The 10,839-nt window shown below is 39.5% G+C and overlaps 1 pseudogene; it reads right to left on the bottom strand.

The window, feature by feature from the left end:
• Window positions 1–7,345: 7,345 nt before the first annotated feature.
• On the bottom strand, window positions 7,346–10,223 carry LOC126758451 (uncharacterized; annotated as a pseudogene).
• Window positions 10,224–10,839: the final 616 nt, after the last annotated feature.

The raw sequence follows: 10,839 nt of genomic DNA, 5'->3' as shown, positions 1-10,839 counted from the left end.
TGCTGGTTCCAAGATAGACGAAATTATCTACGACTTCAAAGTTATGACTGTCAACAGTGACGTGAGAACCAAGTCGCGAATGCGACGACTGTTTGTTTGATGACAGGAGATATTTCGTCTTGCCCTCGTTCACTGCCAGACCCATTTTCTGTGCTTCCTTGTCCAGCCTGGAGAAAGCAGAACTAACGGCGCGGGTGTTGAGGCCGATGATATCAATATCATCGGCATACGCCAACAGCTGTACACTCTTATAGAAGATGGTACCTTCTCTATTTAGTTCTGTGGCTCGAACTATTTTCTCCAAAAGCAGGTTGAAAAAGTCGCACGATAGGGAATCGCCTTGTCTGAAACCTCGTTTGGTATCGAACGGCTCGGAGAGGTCCTTCCCGATTCTGACGGAGCTTTTGGTGTTGTTCAACGTCAGTTTACACAGCCGTATTAGTTTTGCGGGGATACCAAATTCAGACATCGCGGCATAAAGGCAGTTCCTTTTCGTGCTGTCGAAAGCAGCTTTGAAATCGACGAAGAGGTGGTGTGTATCGATTCTCCTTTCACGGGTCTTTTCCAAGATTTGGCGCATGATGAATATCTGGTCGGTTGTTGATTTGCCAGGTCTAAAGCCACACTGATAAGGTCCAATCAGTTTGTTGACGGTGGGCTTTAATCTTTCACACAATACGCTCGATAGAACCTTATATGCGATGTTGAGGAGGCTAATCCCACGGTAGTTGGCGCAGATTGTGGGGTCTCCTTTTTTATGGATTGGGCATACAATTAAATGCCAATCGTTGGGCATGCTTTCGTCCGACCATATTTTACAAAGAAGCTGATGCATGCACCTTATCAGTTCTTCGCCGCCGTGTTTGAATAGCTCGGCCGGCAATCCGTCGGCCCCTGCCGCTTTGTTGTTCTTCAGGCGGGCAATTGCTATTCGAACTTCTTCATGGTCGGGTAATGGAACGTCTGCTCCATCGTCATCGATTGGGGAATCGGGTTCTCCTTCTCCTGGTGTTGTGCGTTCACTGCCATTCAGCAGGCTGGAGAAGTGTTCCCTCCATAATTTAAGTATGCTCTGGGCATCAGTGACTAGATCACCTTTGGGGGTTCTACAGGCATACGCTCCGGTCTTGAAACCTTCCGTAAGCCGCCGCATTTTTTCGTAGAATTTTCGAGCATTACCCCTGTCGGCCAGCTTATCAAGCTCTTCGTACTCACGCATTTCAGCCTCTTTCTTCTTCTGTCTACAAATGCGTCTCGCTTCCCTCTTCAACTCTCGGTATCTATCCCATCCCGCACGTGTAGTGGTCGATCGTAACGTTGCGAGGTAGGCAGCCTGTTTTCTCTCCGCTGCGACACGGCACTCCTCGTCGTACCAGCTGTTCTTTTGCACTTTCCGAAAACCAATGGTTTCGGTTGCAGCTGTACGTAAGGAGTTTGAAATGTTGTCCCACAGTTCCCTTATACCGAGTTGTTGACGAGTGCTCTCAGAGAGCAGGAGTGCAAGCCAAGTAGAAAATCGTTCGGCTGTCTGTTGTGATTGCAGCTTCTCGACGTCGAACCTTCCTTGTGTTTGGTGGCGCGCGTTTTTTGCTGCACAGAGGCGGGTGCGTATCTTAGCTGCAACAAGATAGTGGTCCGAGTCGATGTTAGGACCTCGGAGCGCACGCACATCTAAAACACTGGAGACGTGTCTTCCGTCTATCACAACATGATCGATCTGGTTGGTAGTTTTTTCGATCCGGAGACAGCCAGGTAGCTTGATGAATCTTCTTATGCTGGAATCTAGTACTACAGATAACCATATTTCTATCCCCGGCGAAGTCAATCAGCCTCAACCCATTTGGGGATGTTTCGTCGTGGAGGCCGAATTTACCGACCGTAGTGCCAAAGACACCTTCTTTGCCCACCCTGGCGTTAAAGTCGCCAAGCACGATTTTGACATCGTGGCGGGGGCAGCCTTCATAAGTGCGCTCCAAGCACTCATAAAAGGCATCTTTGATCACATCGTCCTTCTCTTCCGTCGGGGCGTGGGCGCAAATCAGCGATATGTTGAAGAACCTCGCTTTGATGCGGATTGTGGCTAGACGTTCATTCACCGCAGTGAATGATAGTACTCGGCGACGGAGTCTCTCTCCCACCACGAATCCTACACCAAACTTGCGCTCCTTTATATGGCCACTGTAGTAAATGTCACAAGGACCTACTCGTCTCTGTCCTTGTCCCGTCCATCGCATTTCTTGGACGGCGGTGATGTCAGCCTTTGTCTTTACGAGGACATCAACCAGCTGGGCAGCGGCACCTTCCCAATTAAGGGACCGGACATTCCAGGTGCATGCCCTCAATTCGTAGTCCTTATTTCGTTTGCCATGGTCGTCATCAAAAGGGGGGTCTCTCATCCGAGGCTGGTTGTAGCTCTTCACTGGGGGTGTTTTTTACGTGGCGGGTCCCAAACCCAGCGCACAACCCTTGTAGGGAATGTTTCGCCTTCTCACTTTAGCTCGCCTTCGAACGGATGTTCTTAGGCTACCCAGAGGATACTTGGTCAAAGACCGGAAGTAGTGAGCTGCTTGAGCCATGTGTAAAAGAATCGTTTCTGGCCACTCCCAAGTGAATGGCGATCAGAGAACTTTCCTCACTTGCGTGAACTTCTACACATGACTCCATCCTCCGTTCAGGCCCCTAGGTACCGATTATATAGACCCCGGTACCTATAATTGACTTTTGGTCAAAAATGTTGGTCAATGTGTGATATATATAACAGAAATTAAGGGATAATCCTTCTCTTATAATTGTATATCTGTATGTCGAAAATGCGTTGATTTTGACCAATACTTCCCTTAGCTCACATTTACATACTTAATACAAAGATTTTCGAATTTCGGGGTGACTTTGTACCGCATATATAGGTCAATTTGTGAGTTATCCCAATGAAAATAGAAGAGCGCGTTTTATTCATAACTGTGTATCTTTGTGCCCAAAATAGATAAATGTGAGCGAAGGTCCCTATATAACTAATATTGGATTTTCGAACATCCGGCTGACTGTACTCTATATGATTGGTTTTACTCATTGAATTATTTTCCTGGCTTTGATTCATGCAAGCTGCAAGAGTATAAAATGTTCGATTGCATCCGAACTTAGCCTTTACTTACATGTTACTTTTTATTTCGTGCTCAATTTGTTTGTTTATTAATAACATTTTGGCTGCATTATTGATGTTGTTCAATACACTGTGCATGAATTCGTTAAGCAACACGAACTCGAAATTTAGTATTTTTGTTTTAATGCTCTCTGCTACACTATGACCATCTTTACTAGGACTCTCTAGAACTAATTCTGATAACGCTTTAATAATATCAAAATAACGAAGTTTTATTTCAGACCTGTATTAATGTACCTACTGCAGGTAACTTCCGCTTTTTCATGATATTTCGAATTTCGGCTGTAGCCGAAAATATAGATTTGACACGATTCATTGACTCAGTGAACAATATGAGTGGTAAAATCAAATAAACTTGAACAACTACAATAGTACAAAAAAGTTTATTGAAATTAGTTTACTTACTCCTAAGACAACATTAATTTTTCAACCGTTCTCGAAAAAAATCGAATTCATAACAAAAGGCATATCGACAAATAATAACGTACATTACAATTTGATGGATAATTGACAACACTGCCAACCTACAGCAAGAATTTAGGGGAATTTCTTAGGCATAACTTTTAAATTTCTCTCAACTGAGTTGTCATGATTAAGGTGGGGTTGAACGTGTCACATTTATTTTGAAAATGCGAGAACTTTCCAAAAGTTCAGTTCGAATATATAAGAAATATCTTCTGGTAGGGATTCGAGGGCCCCCTGAGCTTGAGGGCCCCGGGGCACTGCCCCGTTTAACCCCTAGGTAGCTACGCCACATGTTACCATATGACCACATATACCGGAAATGTGGACCGCAGTATCTGTAATATCGTTTAACATTCTGGATATACAAATGAAATTCAAGGATAATCCTTTCCAAATAGTAGTATCAAAAACGGGTTGAATCTGGCCAATAAATAAACAAAAAGATATAACAAACATATAACATTCGGCTGACTTTACATCATATGATTGGTGATTGTATGTAAAGTACTTTTTAAAACCCAGGGAACATTTTTAAGTATGTGGTATAGGCAAATTAGATAAAATGTGGTGGATACTACTCCAATTCCCCATATTACATATAAGGATCTTCGTTCTTCTAACAAACCTTATGCTTAATATATAAGTCAGTATACATACATATGTACTATATATCGAGGATGATCCATTTGCAGGTTTTCTACTTTTTAAAGAAACAACAAAGAAAAGTTGGGAAAGGTTTATTATCATTCGAGAGAACATTCTTTGGCATTTTTTGTATTGAAGATTATCTTTTTCAAATGCTGCCCGCGGCTAGCATTCGACTGGTAAAAGGCAAATGACACTTGTGATGTTTTGCTTTAAGACCTGTATCGAAGCTGGAGTGTCCGGATAGACTTTAGACTTTATATATCTCCACAGAAAAAAGTCTAACCGTGTGATATCACACGATCTTTGGTAGCCAATCGTTCTGTTCAAAACGTGAAATTATTTGCTCAACAAAGTGTTCTCTCAATAAATCCATTGCTTGATGCCGTCTTGTTGAAACCAAATCTCGCCAAGATCGCGAGATTCAATTTCAGACATCAAATAGGAAGGTTATTATGGCTCGATAACGGTCTCCATTAACGGTTAAATTCTTACCGTCGTCATTTTTAAAGAAATATAAAAACCACACCAAACTCCTATTTTTCCTGAATGAGTTGGCAGCTCTTGAACCTTTGCAAGTTCAGGCTGGTCCCAAATGCGACAATTTTACTTGTTTACATACCCTTGAGTCAGAAATGGCTCCCATCGCTGAAAAAATGTGGCTCGAAAATTTCGGATCTTCTTGGAACTTTTCAAGAGCCAATGAAGCAAAGCGATGTCGCTTGGGAAGATCGAGCGGTTTCAGTTCGTGGACAAGCTCTATTTTGTACGCTTCCAATTTCAGATGTCGATGTAACATTTGCAAAATCGTTCCATTCGTCAGTCCGAGTTGTTGCGGACGGCGCCGAATCGACTCTCCATGGTCTTCGTGCACACCCTCAGCTGCGCTTGCTATATTTTGTGCACAGTGTTCTGGACGTCGTCTATTCGTTCAAATATTATCCAATAATGAATGCAGGGTCTCAAAATGAGTAATGGTGTTTAGAATCGTATGCTCAGTAGACCGACTATGTTGACCGTTGAGTTGAGTGAAGCGCGAAAAATAGTTTTCACAGAACGAGAATTTTCGTAATAGAAATGAACGATTAGCAATCGTTATTCAGGGGTAAGTCTTTCCACGATATAAAGCCAAACAAAACTAAAACAAGAAAAAACGTTAACTTCGGCTGCACCGAAGCCAGTGGCGTAGCTACAACTTCGGGCGCCCGGGGCCAAGGATGTTCTGGCGCCCCCTTTATCTACCTACCTACAAGTTTCATGAGGCGGTTCGAAAAAAAGTGAATTTTTACAAAATACCTCCGATATTAAGTATATAAAATTTAGGAACGCCACGCAAATTCTGAAGTTCCAAAATTCTCACAAAACGGTTTTTGAGGAAATTGATAGTAAATTTACAAGACATCTTATTAAAAGCCATAGAAAAAACTCACTTTCGCCCTATCTCTTGTACTCTTTTGACACAATTTGCAGGAATTTTTGCCGGATTGGAGTTTTTAAATACCATTTTGCCGCCCCCAAGAAGTTGCTCCCGGGACGACGGCCCCCTTCCATAAGAACGTGTGTATTTTAATATTTGACAGATGTAGTTTGCAGTCTGTCGTAGCCATTGTGTTTACACTTTCAGCCTCACCAGCAAAGCCGTAGGCATTCTTTAAATGCCTACTTTAGCTTTGTCGAGCCTACAACAGCAACTCCTGGCAAAAACAAAACTAACGGCGATGACTCATCATCGCAGCGATCAGCTGAAAGGGCAACTAAAGCGCCAAATACACAACACGAACATTTTTGTGAACATTCCGCAATCTTGTTAGCAGCTTTGGCCATACACCATACGAACTTTTGGCCGAACATTAGTTCTCTGTCAGACAGCGATGAATATGGACAATAATTGTGCTGCAGCAATATTGCTCGCTGTGGCAATTAAGCGTAGAAAAAAGAGAGAAGATCGCAAAAAAAGAATTTGGTGCAAAGAATGGTTTAAAAAACGAGCAGTTCTTGGACAAAGTGAGCTTATTAAAGAACTGGAATTCACGTCACAAAATGATTTAAAAAATTACGTTCGTGTGAGCAAGGCAACATTTGACCAACTTTTACAAAAAATGTCATAACGAAACGGGATACAATAATGAGAGAAGCGATTCCCCCTCATCACCGCCTTGCTTTAACTTTGCGCTTTCTAGCTAGTGGAAATAGCTTTGAAGACTTAAAATTTTTGACAGCAATTGCGCCCCAAACGATTGGAAAAATACTTACAGAGACTTGTGATGCCACAATAAGTCAATTGAAAGATTTTATTAAGGTAATTATTTATTGATTAAATTATTTGTTTTCGACTAAACAAGAAAACTTTCATGTGTACATATGTGTGTCTGAAAATTATTGGTTTTTTGAAGTAAAAACAAGAAAAAACGTTAACTTCGGTTGCACCGAAGCTAAATACCCTTCACAAGTGCATTTCTGTTAGTAACTATGTGTTCAGTTGGTATGGAAGCTATATGCTATAGTTAACCGATCTGAACATTTTCTTCGGAGATTACCAAATTTCGAGAATATATCTTGTCAAATGTGAAAGTTGTCCATACAAGAGCTTGATTCCGATCGTTCAGTTTGTATGGTAGCTATATGCTATAGTTAACCGATCTGAAAAATTTCTTCGGAGATTACATTGTTGCCTTAGAAAATAATATATACCAAATTTCGTGAATATATCTTGTAAAATGTGAAAGTTTTCCATACAAGCATTTGATTCCGATCGTTCAGTTTGTATGGCAGCTATATGTTATAGTGGTCCGATATCTCCGATAAATGAGCAGCTACTTGAAGAGAAATTCGGAGGGACTAGTTCGTATATATACAGACAGACAGACGGACAGACAGACGGACATGGCTAAATCGACTCAGCTCGACATGCTGATCATTTATATATATACTTTACTTTGTAGGGTCTCCGACGATTGCTTCTGGGTGTTACAAACTTTGTGACAAACTTAATATACCCTGTTCAGGGTATGATAAAAATAAATTATTCGTCCGTTTCAAACGATGCAAAGAAATTTTGCAAGTTTTCTACCGAGCTCAAATTAAGGGATGATGTATTTTCAACGATTCGTACGTTTTGTGTGACTTAAGGTGACATTCTACTACTGTTTATGGACGAGCCACTACTTAAAGGAGTCGGAACTCTTATTGTATATTTCTGCATGTGCTGGGGCACCGCGTAGTTAAGTTGCGTAGATGTACGCATTGGGTATTGCGGGATGACATTTGGTGTTAATATTTGACTTGGGTTAAAAACATTTTGGATTTGAATCGCGTGTCCGAATTCCAATGCTCCCAAGCAACCTTGAAATAAAACATCTGACATGATTTTTCGCGCAGTCGTTTTCTGGGAGGCCTCCATTTCACTATATTGCGAAGCCCACGATTGAGCCAAGAGTCACCTTCTGTGGGTTCACGGCTGTTGACAAGTCTCTCGCATGCAATTTTAATAGAGTTTATCTTCTTCAGAAACTTTTGTTTTGCTTGGTCGAACAGTGAAATCCTAAAAAGAAAGATTTATAACTTTTTCCTTACTTTTCAGCTTCCACAAACTGAAAAAGATTGGAAGGTAGAAGCGAAAACTTTTGATGCACGCTGGAACTTCCCAAATTGTATAGGCGCAATTGATGGAAAACTCGTCAATATAACAAAGCCACCTGGATTTGGATCTTTTTTATTATAATTATAAAAAAAGTTTTCCATCATTTTAATGGCAGTGGTTAATGCTAGTTACGAATTTTTGATGGTGGATGTTGGCACAAGTGGAAGAGCATCTGATGCCGGCCTTTTTAGCGAAACAAAATTTTTTACATCTCTAAAAATTAAAACATTGAAAATTCCTGACCCTCAGCCGCTTCCAAACTGCGAAGAAAACTACCATTTGTATTCGTAGCTGACGATTCTTTTCCCTGTTTAGAAAATATCATGAAGCCGTTTAGCCACAACACACTAAGGAAGAAGAAATAATTTTAACTACAGGATTTCATCAGGCGAGAATAATTGTTGAAAACTGTTTTGGCATTTTAGCATCAAGATTTAGAATTTTCCTACAAACTATTAATTTATCACCAGAAAAAGTCACGAAAATTGTGTTAACCTGTTGCTACTTGCATAACTTTTTACGGAGGAAAGATGAGGAGACGTATTTTGAAGGTGAATTCGATGTTGAAGAAACAAATCCCGGAGCGATAGAATACGCCGGTTGGCATAATGACCATGGACTTAAAGCTCTTCAAGTTTTAAGTGCAAAGAATGCATATAATTTAGCAAAAACTACTCGAGAAAAATATTGTAATTATTTTAATACAGTGGGAGCAGTTCCTTGGCAGAACAATCAGCCTTATCATGAATATTCGCGTGGAATAGTTCAACAAAGGAATATTTCGATTCACCGGGAAATCGTTCACCACCATGAACGCAGAAAGATTTCAGGTGAACAGCATTTCATCGAAATTTCGAATGTGAGATGACACCTGTCAAAACGTCAAAATAAAATATTAACAAAGAAACCAAATTGAACGCATTTTTTTGGTGAAAAAATTTAAAATGATTAATATATAATTTAAGGAGACTGCTGTTAGCAGAGATGAAAATGTGCAAGATCAAAGAGTCGCTCGTAGAAAGATTAGGATGCTTCAAATCCGCTTGAATTGCAGGATCAATTATGTAAATTTATGTATAATTTGTAAATAATTTGTGATGCAAATAGTACCAACTATTTTTGGTTATTGTTCCTCTAGGTTTCAGAAATGTTATAGACCAACAAACAGCGCGTTTAAATATCTACTAGACATTACAACAAACAAAGCTTCAAAACCCGATGAATCTTTTGGAATACCCCAATAGTGAAGTTGGCGGCTTCGCTGCGTTTCTTTGCAGAAGGAGAGGCTGCAAAAGGGTGTCAGTAGGGGAATACGATGTGGATTGTCACAGTCTGCCTTTAGTGCAACACTTCAGAAGAGATGCTTGACGCATTGTTCGAAGTGAATTTATGTCGTTTGTGGATAAAATGGATGAGTAACGAAGAAATGAGAAGTGCTGCTCTTTAAATTTTATGAAAAGTATAAAATTCCGAGTGTTATGGGGTGTATTGATGGTACCCATATAAAATTGGGACCAAAACACAATAAGCACTCATTTTATAATCGAAAAGGATACTTTAGTTTAAATGCTCTTGTTTGTAAGTACTTTTTGTTAAATTATATGTACATACTGTAGGTGTATAAATGCTTCAACACTTATAGGTTTGTGACCAAAAATGAGGTTTCGGTTTATTGGATGCGTCGCATCCAGGAGCTTGTCACGACCTTTAGTGTGGAAACGTTTCGGGAACTAAAAAGACATATTCCTGGCAATAATCGCAGCAACTTTTGGATGTTAGGTAAATTAGTTTAAACAAATTTTATTTGTAACCATAAAAACATATTTTATGAATAGGCGACGCAGGATATCCTCCAAATCCTTCTTATTAACACCTTATAGGACACCTGAAGAGGGGAAGTGTAGAAGCAAAATTTAATTTTAGCTCATTCTCGGTGCCGAAATATTATAGAACGTGCAATTGGGTTGCTTAAAAGCCGATGGAGATGTTTGCTTGGTGCTAGAGAACTTTATTTCAGCCCACAGAAAGCAGCTAAAATATTCAATGTGTGCGTAATGTTACATAATTTATGCATTCATTTCAAAGATCAATTTGTGTTGATATCGTTGAGATACCTGATTGTGACGAAGAGGAATCTCTAGTGACTATGGAGGAGGACAACATAGATTTCGGAATGCAAAGAATGAGCGAAGCGCAAAGAATTAGGAACCAAATACTCACTCACTCCCTTAAAGCATTATTACTTCTTTCAATATCGTTTTGTAGAAAAACAAAACTAACTCCATTTTCTGTAACGAAAAAACTATTCTTCATTTCTTATAATCCTAATTCAATGAACATAAAATGTATTTCAAATAAAATATAAGTAAAATAAAAAAAAAATTAACATGAGACCACATAAATATAAAATTAAAAATTAATAAAATGTAATTCTGAATAAATTATCTTTTCATCATTGAAAGCTTCATTTCTTCAATTTCTATTAACCTTCTTGTTTTTTCTAACTTTGCTTTAATTTCTCTTTTCTCAAATTTTCTATTTCAATATGCCGCTTATTTTCTATCGTTTCATTTTTTTAGTTCTTTTAATTCTTCTTCTTTTAAATTGTTTAAAATTGTGAAATTTTATTCAACGCCCTTGTATTGTCTTCAATTCTCTATCCGTTTTAAGATTTCTTTTGCACTTCTATTTCTTTCTTCTAATATCACAGATGTGCCTTTCTTTTTAGGATGACGCATCTTTAAGAAAGGGTTCCTTTTTGGAGTTTGCTGTGTGGACTTTTGTTCACAATTGTTTATGTCCAATTCACTTCCTCAGTTGTGTAGCGGCTGAAATCCGTGTGACACTATTCCTTCCAATCCCTCAACGTATTTGTCATGCCAGTGATTGCTGCAATAGTTTTCCTCCGATATTTGACAGTTTATGATGC

Source organism: Bactrocera neohumeralis, chromosome 2 (genome assembly GCF_024586455.1).
Source record: "Bactrocera neohumeralis isolate Rockhampton chromosome 2, APGP_CSIRO_Bneo_wtdbg2-racon-allhic-juicebox.fasta_v2, whole genome shotgun sequence".
Classification (NCBI taxonomy): domain Eukaryota; kingdom Metazoa; phylum Arthropoda; class Insecta; order Diptera; family Tephritidae; genus Bactrocera; species Bactrocera neohumeralis.
This window is presented reverse-complemented; position numbering and strand designations above follow the sequence as displayed.